Source organism: Terrapene carolina, unplaced genomic scaffold (assembly GCF_002925995.2).
Source record: "Terrapene carolina triunguis isolate 2854851 unplaced genomic scaffold, T_m_triunguis-2.0 Scaffold96, whole genome shotgun sequence".
Taxonomy (NCBI): domain Eukaryota; kingdom Metazoa; phylum Chordata; order Testudines; family Emydidae; genus Terrapene; species Terrapene triunguis.
The window spans coordinates 8,452,343-8,469,964 of NW_020664447.1; the positions used below are offsets into that span (position 1 = coordinate 8,452,343).

General features: G+C 47.9%; 1 protein-coding gene across 5 annotated transcripts in view; it reads left to right on the forward strand.

Annotated features, from left to right (window-relative positions):
• Positions 1–1,880: 1,880 nt before the first annotated feature.
• The window catches only part of FAR1 (fatty acyl-CoA reductase 1), an 86,986-nt gene continuing 71,244 nt past the window's right edge, over positions 1,881–17,622 (forward strand). For 4 of the 5 annotated variants that reach the window (XM_024213528.2, XM_024213531.2, XM_024213532.2 and 1 more), the window contains exon 1: positions 1,881–1,993. The gene's annotated coding sequence lies outside the window, so the exon portion shown is untranslated. Of the gene's footprint in view, positions 1,994–7,963; positions 8,023–17,622 lie in introns of those variants that run through there. The other variant, XM_024213530.3, reaches the window with a different exon arrangement.

The window sequence follows — 17,622 nt, forward strand, 5'->3', positions numbered from 1 at the left end:
GAATAGTAATCTGATCATGTAATTAAAACTTGCATTACATTACAAATATGCTAGAGGGCCAAACTAAGGGTGCACAGAATGGACAGTCTGGTGGTGTTTGGATGTGGGTCCATGATGTGATCCACAGGGTCACGGTGCAGTAGTGAGAAGTGTTTTATGGTGAATGGTATGGTGTGTGACATGATGGCAAGACCATGGTTCTGTAAAATGGAATAATGGTGCAAGAGGAGGTGGTGGAACCTTGGAGTGTACCAGAACAGTGGCTCCATTGTGCAGGGCTATGACATAATGGCAGGGTTATGGTGCGGTGGCAGACAGACTGGGATTAGGGTTGCCAACTTTCTACTTGCACAAAACCGAACACCCTTGACCTGCCCCCTACCCCGCCCCTCAGCAGAGCCCTCCCCCCGGCCCTTCCCTGAGGCCCCGTCCCCCGCTCACTTCATTCCCCCCCCCGTCAATTGCTCTCCTCACCCTCACTCACTCACTCATTTTCACTGGGCTGACTCAGGGGCTTGGGGTGCGGGGTGTGTGTGAGGGCTCTGGCTGGGGGTGCAGGCTCTGGGGTGGGGCCAGAAATTAGGAGTTCAGGGTGTGGGAGGGGGCTCCTGGTTGAGGCAGTGGGTTGGGGTGTGGGACAGGGTTGCTGGTTCCAGGATGGGGCCAGAAATGAGGGGTTCAGTGTGTGGGAGGGGGCTCTGGGCTGGGGGTGCAGGCTTTGGTGTGGGGATGAGGTATTTGGGGTTCAGGAGGGGGATCAGGGCTGGGCTAGGGGGTTGGGGCATGGGAGGGGATCGTAGTGCAGGCTCTGGCACCTCAAGCAGCTCCCGGAAGCAGCAGCATGTCCCCCTCCGGCTCGGCTCCTACAGGGAGGTGTGGCCAGGTAGCTGTGTGTGCTGCCCCATCCACAGGTGCCGCCCCTGCAGCTCCCATTGGCTGCGGTTCCCGGCCAATGGGAGCTGCAGGGGTGGTGCTTGGGGCGGGGACAACATGAGGAGCCCCCTGGCTGCCCCTATGCGTAGGAGCTAGAGGGAGGACGTGCTGCTGCTTCCGGGAGCCACGCAACGCACAGCAGGCAGGGAGCCTGCCTTGTCCTGCTGCGTCATCGACTGGACTTTTAACAGCCGCCAGGGCCCCTTTGCGATAGGGCGTTCTGGTCGAGAACTGGACACCTGGCAACCCTAGCTGGGATTGTGGGGTGAACGGCAGGGCCATGAAGTGGCGGTAGGCAGTTATCTGGTGGCATCTGGCAGGTAGGCAGGTGGGACTGGCTGTGTGTGGATGGGGTGGGGTTTGAGGACGGGAGGACTGTATGCAATGGCAGGGTGCCGGCTTGGGTCTGAGTTGTAGAGGAGGCATTTGGGGCTGTGGTAAAGTTGTCAGGGCCATGGTGCGAGGTTGGGTCGGCAGCGTGGATGGGGAGGGGACTTGGTGTATGGCTGACTATGAGGTTTTGCGGCACGTTGTGGCTCTGTGGCAGGAGGGGGGCGGTTGGTGGGACGGGGCGCAATGCGGAACTGTGGTGGCACTGGGGGACCGGTAACGGCTGGCTCAGCGGCGGGCGCCCTCCCACCAGCAAAGCACCGAGGGGCTTCGGCCCAGCCGCTTACAGCTGCCCCGTAAGGGCGCGTCACACGTCCGCTAGGCGGCCGCTACCGGACAACCAACGACGCTCGCCCGCCCTCTATTGGCTTCTCTCCGACCTCAGCCCGCGGGCAGGTGTCTCGCTACTGATTGCTCCGAGAATCTACCAATCAGCGGCGCATTTCGCTCGGAGAGTGGCGTGCACGGGAGCCAATAGGAAGGTGGATAGCACGTGCCGTACAGCAGCCAATGATAGCTGTTCTTCCAGGTCCTATTGGGTTTCTGGGAAGCAGGCAGCTCGGGGCAGCAGGGTGAGAAGCGACGGGCGGGGCTGGAAGTAGCCGGCTGCCGCTGAGAGCATCCGACGCGGAGGACGTTCAGGCTCAGCGGGGCTAGCGGCAGCACAAGGGTACGGGGCGCCGCCGTGAGCGGGCCTGGGCGGGCGGGGAGCTCCCTGTGGGGATGGGAGCCCTGGTGTCTTGGGCGGAAGCGCTGAGGGGGTTGCCGGGGGAGGGGGCTGTCTCCGGGTAGGGCAGTTGGTGCGGTGTCGGGAGGGGAGTGTTGGGGCTGGGGGTGGGGGAGGTGCCGGGGGGTGGGAAGTGCGGGGACTACTCGGGTTCTGGGCGGGGGGCGGGCGCTTCTGGCGCTGGGGAAGGACGGGGGGCAGCATTGCCAAGGAGTAACAGGGGCTGAGGCTATCTCCGGTATAAGGGCAGTACTGGGGTTTTCTGTCTGACAGGAAGGGGATCAACACAAATTCCTCCTCAAATTGTATGAGCTTTGTAGTTGCATTCATCATAATGCTATGGGTGTGTTCGTCCTAGACGTTAACTGCCTTGTTTTAGGTATACACTTTTTTGTGCTATGTGGATTGATGGCTCTGTTCCCTATAATGTGACACTATAATGTTGCTGTATTTGCATATGTAGGACTACATGCCCTGATAGCAGTGGAACTCTTGCCTGCTGTTAAATGATTTCTCCCAGCTTGTGCATTTCTTGGACTTCAGTCTCTTTTGGAAGGGGGATTTTTTCCCCCTTACCTCCTCCCAGTAGTCTTGAAGAGGGGTATTGCAAAGAGCAACACACCCACTCTACCCTTAGTTCATCATCATATACTTCCTACTTTTTTTCTTACTAGTGTTTTCTTATTGGTTGGGCCTCCTTGCATGGAGTAAAATATCTTCCTTCCCTACAAGGCAGCTCTCTGCTCCCTGCCTGGCAACCACTTCTCAGAGGTATTCTGTCCCGTTTCTCCCCCCCCCCTCCCCCCAGTGTAGCTTGCTGCTCTTATCATAGCACCATTAAAACAGCTATGAGGGAAGGGAAGCTCCTAGAAGTAGTGGCTACTGAATGGGAAGCAGAGAGTAGCATTAAAGGAAGGGGACACAAGCTCACTTCCTGCAATCCAAGAGTCTATGAGGGGATGAGGATTAAAAATGACCATTTCCTCATCTGAAAACTTTTCTGTCCAGTGGTTCCACACGAGTGGGGAAAGGCATAGATAGGGTTATAAGCACTCCGATGTCCCAGGGCTTTAGGTTGCCATAGGCCAGGAGCTGATGGAGGTGGAACTCTGAAGTGCTGTATTGACAGCTCTTGCTGAGTGGGAACAAAGGGGGACTTTCTTGCCTGAGGTCTGGTCATAGAGTTTAAGGCCAGATACTCAGGCTGACCACCTAGATATCATAACCACCAGCACCCACATGCTAATTCCAACAATTGAAATTAAATCAAGGTATTACAGCCTACAGGGGACTAAACTATTACATGCCACAGGTAGAGAATAGGAGGGACCAAGATGCATTGGTGCTCAAGGCCCCACAATGATAGGGAAATAATTAAATGAGATATACTCAGATAATACTAGCAAGTGAGCAGAACCCACACACTGTAAAGGAAGGCAAAAAAACCCAAAGTCACTGCCAGTTTGACCTGGGAAAAATTCCTTCCTGACCCTGCATATTGTGATGAGTTAGACCATGAACATGTGAGTAAGACCCAGCCAGCCAAGCACCCGAGACAGAGACTGCTTGGTGCTACTTCAGAGCCCTGGCCATCCTTGTTCAATGTCCCATCTTCAGTCATGGCTATCACTGATGCATCAGAGGAAGAAGATCTAACCTCCCCTGTAGAATGTTTTGGGGGACATGAGCTTCTAGGAACTTAAGACATAAATCAGAAGTGACCCTCAGGGCTGTTGAGCATTGCCTCCTTCCATCACAAGCAGCCCTCCCATACAGTTGCACTCATTAATTTGTCCAGCTGTCTTTGGACAAATTAGAACTTAGGTCAACATAGCCATTGCAATCCGGTGTGAAAATTCCACACCCCTGAGTGCTGTAGTTGTTTTAGCCCTCAGCATAAACCTAGCTAGGTTGACAAAAGAATGTTTGTTGACATAGCTTTTGCAACTCAAGGAGGTGGAGTTTCTACAGTGACAGAAAATCCCTTTCTGTTGCTGTAGTCTGTGTCTACACTCCAGAGTACAATGGCATAGCTATGGTGCCATAGCTATGCTGCTATAGTGCCCATAGTGTAGATGTGGCCTGAGGCTTGACGAAAGTGCTGGCACCTATTATGTACAACATTTTAAAGCCTAGTTGCCTTTGTGCAATTGGTATCTTTTGGGGAGGTTTTTTAATTGCACTAAGGGCTGGTCTATACTTAGCCGGTAGTTCGGCGGCTGGAAATCGAACTTCCTGGTTCGATTTATCGTGTCTGGTCTGGACGCGATAAATCGAACCAGGAAGTGCTCGCCGTCGACTGCGGTACTCCAGCTCAACGAGAGGAGTACCGCGGAGTCGACGGGGGAGCCTGCCTGCCGCGTGTGGACCGCGTCTGAACCGCGGTAAGTTCGAAGTAAGGTATGTCGACTTCAGCTACGTTATTCACGTAGCTGAAGTTGCGTACCTTACTTCGACTTGGGGGGTTAGTGTAGACCAGGCCTAAGTGTGAATCCCCTAATACATTAGAAGTTAATGGTGAACTCATAGTCCTAGTAAGCTAGCTAGAAATTGGTGAAACAGAATTTTTCTGAAACCTGAGCAGCATGAAATGCTTTGGTGAAAGGTTCATGTATGTATGCATTCTTAAGCATGTTAATAGTAACTATTAAAATAAGAGATTCTGGCATAAAATGTAATCTTAATCAGTGCTTTATTTCATTAATCTCTGCCATCCATATTGTGTCTGAACTATGAATGCAGGGGGCTAAAGTAATATGCAGTGTTACTGTGTGTACTGCAATACCTGGTCATGAGCTTTAAGAGTGAGAAACCTTGTTACAATTCTTCCTTATGTTTGTTTGGTCTTTAATGGGGCTTTGACGTATACTACTTTTTTCCCCTCGAAAAGCTTTTGTACACATAGGAGAAACTGGTTTTCCGGTGACTAATAATTTTATGGGTTTTTTTAAGATTATAGAGCCAGATTGAGGCGTTAGAGAAAATGTATATATTTTTAGCATTACTTTGAAAAGAACAGGTGTCAAACAATTGATTTTTATTATTCTAATACTTAATTGTCATAAGTGATTGATACTTCAAGGTAAGTATAGGCATAACTTTGTGATATTGGAACACATTTTAGCTGTTTACATTTAAAATCATTTTCTCTAAAGATGAAAAACCTTCCTGTCCCAGTTCTAGTCATTTAGTATTGGGGAGTGGTGGGGAGACTTGAACATTGTCAGGGCCTCCCAGACGGGGGGGCAAGTGGGGCAATTTGCCCCAGGCCCCCACAAGAGTTTTCGGCGGGTCTTCGGTGGCAGGTCCTTCAGTGCCGCCGAACACACCCGGAGCTTCTTCCGCTCTGGGTCTTCGGCGGCAATTCGGCAGCGAGAGCTTCTTCCGCTCCGGGTCTTCGGCGGCAGTTCGGTGGCAGGTCCTTCACTCACTTTGGGACCCGCCACCAAAGTGCCCCAAAGGCCTCGAGCGGAAGGACCCCTGCCGCCGAAGACCCCAGACCCCCTGAATCCTCTGGGTGGCCCTGAACATTGTGGGACAGTAATGGGTTTGGTTTTCTGGATGTGTTCGTAAATTTTTCAAGCCCTACAATGGTAACACCCGTTATCTTTGGTAAGCAGAGGCTGATACATTTCTTGTAAATTTGAGGTACCACCATTTACCTCTGTCTCCTGAAAAGGCAAAGGAACTCTGTCGCTCTCCCACTACAGAGCTTCCTAGCTGTAGAGGGGGCATGTCTATCCAGTCTCTTGGCTGCTGTAAGCAGAGGGCGCTCTTTCATTTGCTGCCTTTCAGCCTCTGTTTTTTAGGCTTCTCTATGTGAATAATTCTAGTTCTTGATTCTGCTGCAGTTTAATAGCCTTTCTGAGCATCTGAAGGGTGAAACTGACACTGTAAGTTTCACAGCTTTTCCCTGGCTCTGGGTAACAGCTGTGACGTTTACTAGCATTGTTTGTTTGATTCTGAAGCTGCTTGGAAAAGCTACCTGAGTAGAAGCAGAAGAATAGGACTTCTTTGTGAGCAAAGAAAAGCAGTACTGTATCACTTACACTGCATTCACATTTGGAAGGCTATCTTCACAATCACGAAGGCTATAAACTTAATTTTCAACATAGTCCAAATTATGCCAAAAGATGCTTTAGGGGGCCCACACTTACTAGTGAATGTTTCCTACTTGCTAGTGGTTAGTATTCTGTTTGTCAACAAGACATGCAGATACTGTTTAAGGAGAACAGGCTGTCAATTTTTGCTCTAGTGTTGTCTCTAATACTTCACAAGCAAGTTTTGAGGAAGTATTATCTCAGGCAAACAATACCTGAAGGTAAGGTTCCAAAAAATCCAGTGCCACTGTCAAAGTTGTAGCTGTTCAATTCAGGTGTGATAACACTCTTATTAACATGGTACTTGCATATTTAGTTCTTTTTTGGGAAGGGGCATCATTTTCTAAGTAATTGATCTAATTGTTAGAGGTGGCTCTTTGGGTTGGAGACCCCAGCGATGTGCTTGCACTGGTTCTGCATGACTCTGTCAAAGGGGAAAGCAATCTAATATTTTTGGGAGGATGGTGAGTCAGAGAAGGAGTTCATATATTTTATATAACTTGTTCACTTGCCACCTGAATAAGGTGTACCTTTTGGTGGGACAATTAAATGAACCATCACATTCTTACTGAAAAGGGAATATATGCTTTAAAAGGATGGTGTGGTCTTACCAGCTTCAAAACTATGAAAATAGTAAGTAAATTTAATGGAAACTGCAGAGATGATTTTTAATGTAATCTTTGCTTACACATAAATGTAATAACTGCATTGTCATGAATCTGACCTTGGCATAGCTCCCCTTTAGGGGTTACATAGGGAGTGCACATATATCCTCACTCCTGTGGGTGCTGTAGAATTTGTCAGTCTAGAGGGGCCATCATACTGCCCTCTGCTCAAGGTTTTCTGAATGTTTCTTCCCCTCTCAGGGTCCCAGGTGAAACAAACTAGCCAGTCCAGAGTCAGCAAATGAGGCTAAATAAAAGCATAAAAGAAAAACGAGAACCTGTAGGCAGCTTCAGTAAGGATATTGGTCTCTTTGACTTCAGAGAGCCTTGGAAGTATCACAATACACTCCAGAGTTCACTGGGTCTCCAGTATAACTATGTCTTTCTCCCTCTTAGCCCAGATGATCTCTGTTCTCCTTTCTTCAGGGGTAGAGGCTGTGTTGGCTGACAGATCTCTCTCTCTCTCTCTCTCTCTCTCTCTCTCTCTGGGAGCTGGTGAGCTCAACAGCCTATTTTCTGCCCAGGGTTCCCCCCTTCTATGTGGAGGTCCCTCCTTTTAACTCTTGCAGTCCTTGCATGACATGCAAATGTGGTGGGGTGGGGCAATTGTAGCCCAAAGCAGATTCTTACCCCACCCTGGTGTAGGGTTTGTATACCCCCTCACATGGATTTCAAATACAAATTAATAGACCAATAGTGGCTGTTTGGAATGAATAATGAAGTTATCTGAGTGTAATGGCAGAACTTCTTGAACTGTCTGCATTCCCAACAGGATTCGGGAGAAAACATGTTCTGTGGCTTGCTTGGAAAAACTACTGTACCTAATTGCACACTGCTAAACAGGGCTTGCTGCTTAATTGGGCCAATTGCATGGTCAGTGTCAACATAATTTATTTTGTTGCCTCTGGCTGTAATCAGGAATCTACCTTTCTGGAGGGAGGATTCTCCTCCACAATTTTGAATAAGGGGGATTCTAAAATCTTACCCTCTCCTCCTTCCCCTTCCCCATTCTGTTCCTCCTACAGTTTTTTTTTTTTTATTTTAATTCTTCCCCATCAGTTCATCACCAACACTTCGCCCACTCCATTTCCTTTTATTGGTGGATGAAGACCTGCACTTGAAAGAAGTTCTCCTCTATAGCAACTGCTGCTCAAATAGACTCCCTCTCCTTCCTGGGACTGCTGCTCTCCTGCACTACTAGGAGGAGGTAGGAGCTGTTGAGTGTCAGCTGCTAACTTAGGAGCTAAACCTCCTACTACCAGTTCCCCTTCATGATAAAGTAGTGGCCTTTGTAGGCCAATCTGTCCCCACTCACTTAATGCCACTGGGGATACTGAGGTATCATGTTCCTCCTCCAGAGCTTCATTAATTTTACTTGTGATACATTTCTGCCTTGCTCATTTGGGACTTGGTTGTTTGGCCTGCAATTTCTCTCTTCCTGCTTGAGTGACGTATGGTGTAAGTCTGAGAATTGTATGATTCCGGAGACTGCACAATGAATTCAAGTATGATTTGACTGTGAAACATAACTCTCTAAAAGTGGCCTTATGAGGTTCTATGCTTGTCTACTTACTCTATCTCAAGTATCCTCAGTTTGCAAAAAGATCATAGGCTGATAGACTTTTTTTTTTAAATCTAAGAATCAGATTGTTTTTGTTCTCGTGCAGCAACAGTAATACGTTCTGTAGGCTTAATTAGGGATTCACTTGCATCTATACTAACCTACTGTTTACTTTGCATTTGCACAAGTGTAACAATTTGGAAGTCAGTAAATAATTCATCTATTCACATGCAGAAATCAAATTTTACTGTCAACTAAGGTGTAATAATAATAATAATAATAATAATAATAAGCTTACATTAATTGCCAAGGTAAGCATGTTTGACTCTGAACACAGGGATCAGATCTGTTGAGTAAAAAAGTGCCATCTTCAGTCACTTTTTTAGATTAGAATTGCTCTCTTAATCCCTGGCTATGTGGTCCTTGTTTAATCCATAACTCGCTTATTTTTTGTTAGGTTTACAACAAGCATATCCATAGTATGTTTTAGCATGTGAAGGACACCAGTCATCAATTGCTTTCTTCATGTGTCCACTGTTTTGACATTTCTTGAGGAAGCCATCCTAAAAATTACCAGGGGAAAATGCCAGCACACAAATGACAGACTAAAAGTTGAAAGCATGGTGCTTTTAGTTGACAGTGTAGCCCAGGGGTGGGCAAACTACAGCCCGCGGGACTGCTCTGCCCGGCCCCCGAGCTCCTGGCCCAGGAGGCTAGCACCCCTCCCCCCCCCCGCTGTTCCCCCTCGTCTGCAGCCTCAGCTCACTCGCTCCGCCGCCGGCGCAGTGCTCTGGGCGGCGAGCTCCTGGGGCGTCAGGAATGAGAGGAGGGGTTGGATGGGGCGGCAGGGGTCCGGGGGCAGTCAGGGGACAGGGAGCGGAGGTGTCTGGATGGGGCAGGGGTCCCAGCGGGGCAGTCAGGGAACGGGGGGGTTGGATGGGGCAGGAGTCCCGGGAGGGGAGTGCAGATAGGAGGTGGGGGCGGGCCACAAACCCTTCCCCTAACCGGCCTTCCATACAATTTACGAAACCGGATGCGGCCCTCAGGGCAAAAAGTTTGCCCCCTCCCTGCACTATTATCACATTCCTATTAAAACAACGTAATGCAGGGGTGGGCAAATTGCCCACGGGCCACATCCGACCCGCGGGACCGTCCTACCCAGCCCCCGAGCTCCTGGCCTGGGAGGCTCACCCCCGGCCCCTCCCCCGCTGTTCCCCCTCGCCCGCAGCCTCAGCTCACTCACTCTGCCGCCGGTGCAGTGCTCTGGGCGACAGGGCGGCGAGCTTCTGGGGCAGCGCAGCTGCAGGGCGTGGCCTGCCTCAGTGCTCTGTGCTGTGTGGTGGTGCTGACGGCAGCGTGACCCAGCTCCAGACAGGTGGCGCAGCTGTAGCCCTGCCAGCCACCAGTGCTCCAGGCAGCGCCGTAAGGGGGCACAGAGCAGGGGGTGTTGGATAGAGGGTAGGGGAGTTCAGGGTGGTGGTCAGGGGGTGGGGGGTGGATGGTAGTTGGGAGAGAAACGGGGGGTTGAATGGGCGCAGGGGTCCCGGGGGGGGCAGTCAGGAAGGAGGGGGGTTGGATGGGGTGGCGGGGTGTTGGATGGGGCAGTAAGGGGCAGTGGTTCTGGGGGCTGTCAGGGGACAGGGAGATGGGGTGGTTGGATGGGGCAGGGGTCCCGAGGGGGCCATCAGGAATGAGAGGAGGAGTTGGATGGGGCAGCAGGGGTCCGGGGGCAGTCAGGGGACAGGGAGTGGGAGGGTGTGGATGGGGCAGGGGTCCCAGTGGAGCCGTCAGGGAACGGGGGGTTGGATGGGGCAGGAGTCCCGGCGGCGGGGGCAGATAGGAGGTGGGGGCTGGGCCACAACCCCTCCCCAACCGGCCCTCCATACAATTTACAAAACTCGATGTGGCCCTCAGGCCAAAAAGTTTGCCCGCCCCGGTGTAGCCTATAGGTACAGATATTTGCTAGGTGAGGCATAGGTATAAGTTAAGGCAATAATGCAGTGAGCTTGCTAGCCTCAAGGCCTGTAAGATAGTAGCTTAGTTAAATTAATCAAGGTCCCAAAAGCATAAGCTAGCCAAGGGCATGGCTATACTTGCAGATGAAGAGCGCTGTGAGTTAAAGCAGCCCTCGGAGAGCGCGGTAGGGAAAATGCTGCATGTGTTCACACTGTCAGATTCAAGTGCACTGGCATGGCCACATTAGCAGCTCTTGCAACGCCACAGAGAGCAGTGCATTGTGATTGCAGCCACCTGAATGCTGGGATATCTATGTGCTTTTCAAATGGCGGGGTTGGAGTGTGATAGGGTGTGTGTTCTGTGTGGTGTGTGGGGGGGAGAGAGTGAGTTTTTTGTGGGGCTGAGAGCATGTCCGCATGCAGTCTTGTCCTCTCTCTCTCACGCTCACAGCAAGCAGCATTCCACAGTAATGGTTGCTTTGTCCCCGAGCAGATAAGCATGCCGGCTGTCAGAAACGGAGCTTTGAAAGGGGATAACCATGACCAGAGTGGCCACTTGACTTAAGGGGATTATGGGATGTTTCTGGAGGCCGGTCACAGCGCAGTAATGCAACACCTCATTCACACTGATGCCCGGGCTTTTCAGCCGAGGTGCAGCAAGCATTATGCTTCTCGTGGAGTACCAGGAGCGCTCCAGCTGCAGAGTCCAGGCACTCTAAGTGCCTTGCCAGTGTGGACAGGTTGGGAGTTAGGGTGCCTGGGGCTGCTTTAATGTGCTCTAACTTGCAAGTGTAGCCAAGCCCCAAGAGTAACCCTAGATTTTAAGATATCACAAGATAGAATTCTATAATGACTTAACTGCTGACAGGTAACTACAAGATGTTACTTAATACCATCTTGGAATATTTTAAGTTTGAGACATTAGCAGATGTCTGAATACAAGAATGCCATAGTAACTAATGGATATACGTGTTAATAAGCTTGAGGTAAAAGGATTAATAACCGATGGGAGACAGGTGAGGAACTACAAATAAGGTAAAGGGGCTGAAATCCCTACTGAATATGCATTGGGCATAGTGGCAACAGAATAACACACCATAAAAGCTATATCCTGGCCAGTGTACCCTGGGAGATGCCAGGATGATGACTTATGGTGACGGTGAGGGGGAAGATGAGGCAGATATCTAAAACTTCTGGTTGCTCTGTAAATATATGGATCCTCAGATCATTCTGTACTATCTTTACCTACCTTACTGGGTTGGAATGTTTGTAACGTTGCTAACTGTGTTAATAAAACTATTACAGTTACAGAAGGTTTTACCTAGGTGTGTGTGTGTGGTCATTGGTGTGCACATCGGGGCTCCCAACAGTAATTCTGATAATGCTAGGCCTGATCTTGGGACAAGAACCTACCAGATTTCAGAGTGCTAATTAGGGAAACAAAATCAGTCATAATCAATATACAATATATATCTGTATCGGACAACAGTGAGTGGGAGTTGCTATGTATGACATGGGTCGAAGAGGTTATTGTATTTTGATTCTGTTAATTCCTCGAAGGACAGCTTTTGAAAGAGCAGTGATTGGCTATTGCTCATGCTTCCCATGACACTCTTGGGGAGAAATTGCCGGGTTTCATCTTTTTAAGCCTGTTTGTATTAGTGTAACTGAGACTGCTAGGGTAGACCACAATATTTTGGGTTGCAATACAATTAGTATGATATTCTGAGCTACACTTTATCCTCAGCAAAGCCAGAATTTTTATGCTTCTTGCTCACCCAATAGCTGGTTTCATGTTCTTGAGTGCATTCCAGACTAGTGAGAGGTTGTCACCACCTGCCCTTAAGCCTGGGTACCTTAGATGCTCTGCTGCTGTGGCTTACAGCCTAGACAGCCAGCAGACAAGCATGCTGCAGTTTCCTGAATGTCTGTGTGCTTTGCAGCCCTGATTCAGCACTCTGACCCCAGCAGCTTGCCTGTGACATGTTAGCCTTGCCCTGGTCTCCACCAGCCTTGGTTACTATTTGTAGGGTGACCCCCAAGACACCCCCAGTCCTGAATTTCCCTAAAATCATTTGCCCAGTAGTGTCCAGCCCTCTCCTGGGATGCTCAGAGAAGACTAAGGTTCTTTGCTCCTTTTAAAGAGACAAAAGAACAGCAGCTTGTTGCTTTAACTGGAGTTAACAATCACTTCAGTTCAGACACATCATTGGGTTGGTTGGCTTAGATTGAAAGTAAAACAATCGTATTACTAAAAAGAGGTTTTAAATGACTTGAAGTACAAGGGATAAAGACAAAATAGTTACAAGCAAATAAAAGTAAAATATGCTTTCTAGTGGCTAAGGCCTGGTTTAAGCTAGAAAATTAGATTAGTTTACTATGTCGGTCAGGGGGTGAAAAATTCACATCCCTGAGCGGCGTAGTTAAACTGACCTAAATCCCAGTGTAGTTAGCTCTACGTTGATGGAAGAATTCTTCTGTCAACCTAGTTGCCGCCTCTTGAAGAGGTGGATTACCTATGATGATGGGTGAATCCCTCAAGTTGGCCTAGGTAGTGTCTATACTGAAGCTCTACAGTGGTGCAAATGTGTCGCTGTAGTGTTTTGTGTGTTGACAAGCCCTTAGGCTTAACTCAACAAGCGACACTTGATTCCAAGGGGAGTAGTGGGGGCAAAAGACATATCTGGCTTCAAGACTAAGCTTGATTAGTTTATGGAGGGGATGGTATGATGGGATAGCCTAATTTTGGCAATTAATTGGTCTTTGATTATTAGCAAGTAAAAATGCCAAATGGTCTATGATGGGATGTTAGATAGGGTGGGATCTGAGTTACTACAAAGACTTCTTTCCTGGGTGCTGGCTGGTGAGTCTTGCACACATGCTCAGGATTTAACTGATTGCCATATTTGGGGTCGGGAAGGAATTTTCCTCCAGGGCACATTGGCAGAGGCCCTGGAGGTTTTTCGCCTTCCTCTGCAAGCGTGGGGCATGGGTCACTTGCTGGAGGATTCTCTGCACCTTGAGGTCTTTAAACCACGATTTGAGGACTTCAGTAGCTCAGACATAGGTTAGGGGTTTGTTACAGGAGTGGGTGGTTGAGATTCTGTGGCCTGCGCTGTGCAGGAGGTCAGACTAGATGATCATAATGGTCCCTTCTGACCTTAAAGTCTATGAGTCTTACCAATCTCTCTCTTTCCTGCCATGGCTGAGTTTCTCTCAGTCACGTGCTGGTTTCCACTGACTTTGTTGGTGAAAGATCTTTGCCTGTGGGTTTCTCACCTATATGGAGTCCCCAGAGACTTCAACACTGTTGGTTGAAGGACCTATCTTTCTCAGCTTGCAAGAGCTCTGGCCCCATGTGTCGGTGCAGTGATAGATGCCATGATGTTTTTGACTCTCTCCTTATATCTTTGGATGACCTCATGCTTCTGTTCTCTTTCTGAGGACTTCCCTTACCACTGCTACTTCATATGTAAATTGGGCTTTCATTGTTTGGATTCCATCATGCTTAATTTACAGAGGAGACAGGTAGATAGCGGTCTCCCTCCTGTTTGGGGGAGAATGTGTATCTCTCCCTTTGTTTGGTCATAGACTTTAAAGTGTAAAATTGGTGAGTATCCATAATTCCTTATATAATGTTAATACATACTTTTTACAATGATATTAATCACTAGTGTCACCCATTTGCATACGACCCATTTTAGGTACAGATTAGGACAGCAGTGAGTTGGGACATATTGGGCTGGTCAGGCCAGCTGAAACTCACTGCTCCATACTAGGGAGTCCTTTGCCTTCTGGCACTGGGGTGCTCTTAGGGCCCCACCTGGCTGAAAACTATCTGGAATTAAATTCAGACAAGATGGAGACGCTGATGGACTGACTGTAGAGGGATTAAAGAACAGCAGCAAGGGACATGTGAAGGCATAGATAGAGTGTGACTGATCTCGGAAGCTTCAGCTAGTACAGTATGTGGTCACATGTTTGTCAAAAGGATAAGGTGAATGTGAGTTTGTAGCATAGCTGGTTCAAGCTCTTCATTGGCTACCAGACTGCACTTGAACACACACACAAGTACCACCAGCAGGGCCATACCTATCCAAAAGTTCCAGTGACAAAAGCAGTCTCATCCAGACCAACTCAACAGTGGCCCAAGTTTTTGAGGTCAGTGTGTTTGCAAGATGCAAATTTTATTATCGGGCAAAGTATGGGGAAAATATGGATTGGCAAGAAAAGAAGGTATGAAAACTAACAATGTGACCTTAATGGCACAGCCATAACTTTCAATTAGACTTCATTTGCATCAAGGGCACTGTGACGAGTTTCCTGGGATGCAGCCTGGACTGTAGGACTGCTGAGCCCTCTGTCCCACCAACCCGGGCTGCCTCTCACACTGATGCTGTTGCCAAGTTACAAACCTGTGGCAGGTACTGCACTTATACAGACATCCACAGGCGGAGACACACCCAACCGAATAACATGAATGCTTCTCTCAGCCACTCATGAACCAACAGTAGTGAGGCTCCAATCAGTTCTCTCCAGCTACCCAGTCTTGCACCTCAGAACTGTACCATCTTGTACTGGTCAGAAACCTGACCAGTGTAAGTTCATTACCTAGTTTGTTCCCCCTCGATGTGGAGGGGAGACACACTAGCCTTTGTAAACTGAGCTGAGATTTCCTTCGCACTTCAACCAAAACGCACTGTTTAGATAAATTTAAAACAGATTTATTAACTACAGAAAGATATTTAGATTTTAAGTGATTATAAGTAGTAAGTGTAGAGATCAAAGTTAGTTACCTAAGAGACTGAATTTATTTTAAGCAAGCTCTATAAACTAAACAGGATTTGAATCAAGCCGTGTCTCACTTTGACAGATGGTATAGTTCATTGGTGGGCAACCTGCGGCCCATCAGGGTAATCTGATTGTGGGCCGCGAGACATTTTGCTGACGTTGAGCATCTGCAGGCACGGCCCCCTGCAGCTCCCAGTAGGCACGGCCCCCCGCAGCTCCTGGCTAATGGGAGCTGGCGAACCATGGCCACTGGGAGTTGCGGGAGGCCGTGCCTGCAGTCAACGTCAGCAAAATGTCTCGTGGCCTGCAGATTACCCTGATGGGCCACAGGTTGCCCACCACTGGTATAGTTCCTCAATACACAGGCTGGAATTGCCTTCCAACCTGGAACCACCCTCCCAAGTTCAAAGTCTTTGTCCTCCAGACATTTCTTCCAGGTGTTGAGCTATTTGGGGGGGGAGGTGGAGGGGGGGTGAGGCCAAATCATGATGTCACCTCCCCTCTTTATAGTTGCTTCCAGCTTGCTGGAAAGATCTATGCTTGTGACATTGGTCAAGTATTCTCCATTGTCTATGTGCTCTCTCTGAGAAGTCTTTTGGGAAAGTGGATTCCTTTTAATGGGCCATTAGCACATCTGGGTATTCCATTGTTGTACCTGAAAGGCTGGTTATGGGTGTTCCAACCTTCCAACATAGTTCAGTAACACACATACAGCATCACTTCACATACAATCGTAGCACATACAATCCAACAGGACATTAGTGTTCAGCAGATCAAGACTTTTAAAATACCACCTCACAAGGCATACTTTGTACAAAGCATATCATAATTATATGATAGTGGTGCATATGGGGGTTCCAGGGTGCTGCCTTGAGGTACAGAGTGCCACAGGCACTTCCAACTTTCACATGAAAGTTAACATGAGCTATATAACTGAACATTGAGCAAGGAGTTCTGACCCCATCTCAGCTAATGAATTATTGTGTGGTTTTGTCTGTCATGATGAACCTTTAAGGTAGTTAAAGGATTATTCCCCTGATCTTCAGCCCTTGGTCTGCAGTGTTATGATGTCAAAAGCATTACAAGTAGTGCTCCTGGGGGAATTCTGCATCTCTGTGCATGTGCAGAATTCACGTCCCCTGCAGATTTCTTTGCTTCCCCACAGAAAAATGACTTCTGATGGGGAAGCAAAGGGAAGCCTTGAGTGGTCACATGCCCCTCCCCGGCACCTCTGGCAGGTCAGTTTGGGTGCCAGGGGTGTGGGGCGGAGCAGTTGCTTGTGTGTGAGAGAGACATTCTGTCCTTCTTGCATGCTGTTGTGGTGTGCTCAGCATGGAGGGGCAGGGCTTTGGGGTATTGCTGAGCAAGTAGGTGTGCGCAGGCTTTGATCACTCAGGCAGAGCAGAATGTAGCAGCCTTCCTGCTTAGTGAATTGTTTAGTGAATTGTTCCCATTGTCATTTTGTGAATCCCCCTGGAGTATAAAACAGGTGTAAAAGTTTTAAGGCTCCTTTACATTGCCAGAGTGGTGTAAAGGAGTTTTATTGTAAGTACAGTATGGCTTATAAATGCTTATGGTGCTTTAATGATTAGAACTGGTCTAAATTTTTGGACTGAAAATATTTCCTATCAAAATATGCTCCATGAACTGTTTGCTACTGACCTTTCTGGAGATGGTCAGTAGCCAATATAAATTGTGAGTTTGATTCACCAGCCCTCACTTGCTCTTCAGTTGCCTATGATGTAAAACTGAGCATATGGCTGCATATATTTGATGACTAATAACTAGAAATAAAGGGTCAAACCTAGCTACATTATTAGACAAATGAGGTTTGGGGATTTCCTTTAATGTTCTTCACTCCCATTTTCCATCCATTGTATTATATTTTAAATAATTTACCAAAATAATTGAAACCAGCGTGATTATATTGTGGTGTTTTGACAAATACAATATGCAGAATTTTAAAATATTGTGTGCAGAATTTTTAATTTTTTGGAGCAGAATTCTTAAATTTTTGGTGCAGAATTCCCCCAGGAGTAAAGTAGATATGTAGCAAGCAGGGTTAGTAGCAGTGCTGCTTCAGAATCGTAAATCTAGTGCTCACAGCCTCATTCAGATAGGTGTTTTACTCAAACTAAAAAGGATAACGCTGTATCTAGAAAATTCATGACTTACATATCATGTAGAAACCGTGACAAAAATTGTCAGTATGTAATAAGCTCTTAAAGGCAAGTCAAGGTGGGGAGGAAGAACAAGGATTTAGGAGGAATTGAAAAGGGTGTGAGGAAGTGACTTTGCTTATTGCCTGTTATGCCTCTTGATCATCAGACTACAGTTCATCTAGCCATGTCAGCTTCTAGCTGAGCATATTTTTTTTTTTTAATTTGGCTTAAACTGATTTACAGATCTGGACTAATATACAAAATAGACAGGGTTTCTTTCCATTAGTAGTTGTGTATTAGGTTAGTTGATCATATCAGATTGTGGGAATACACAGTTA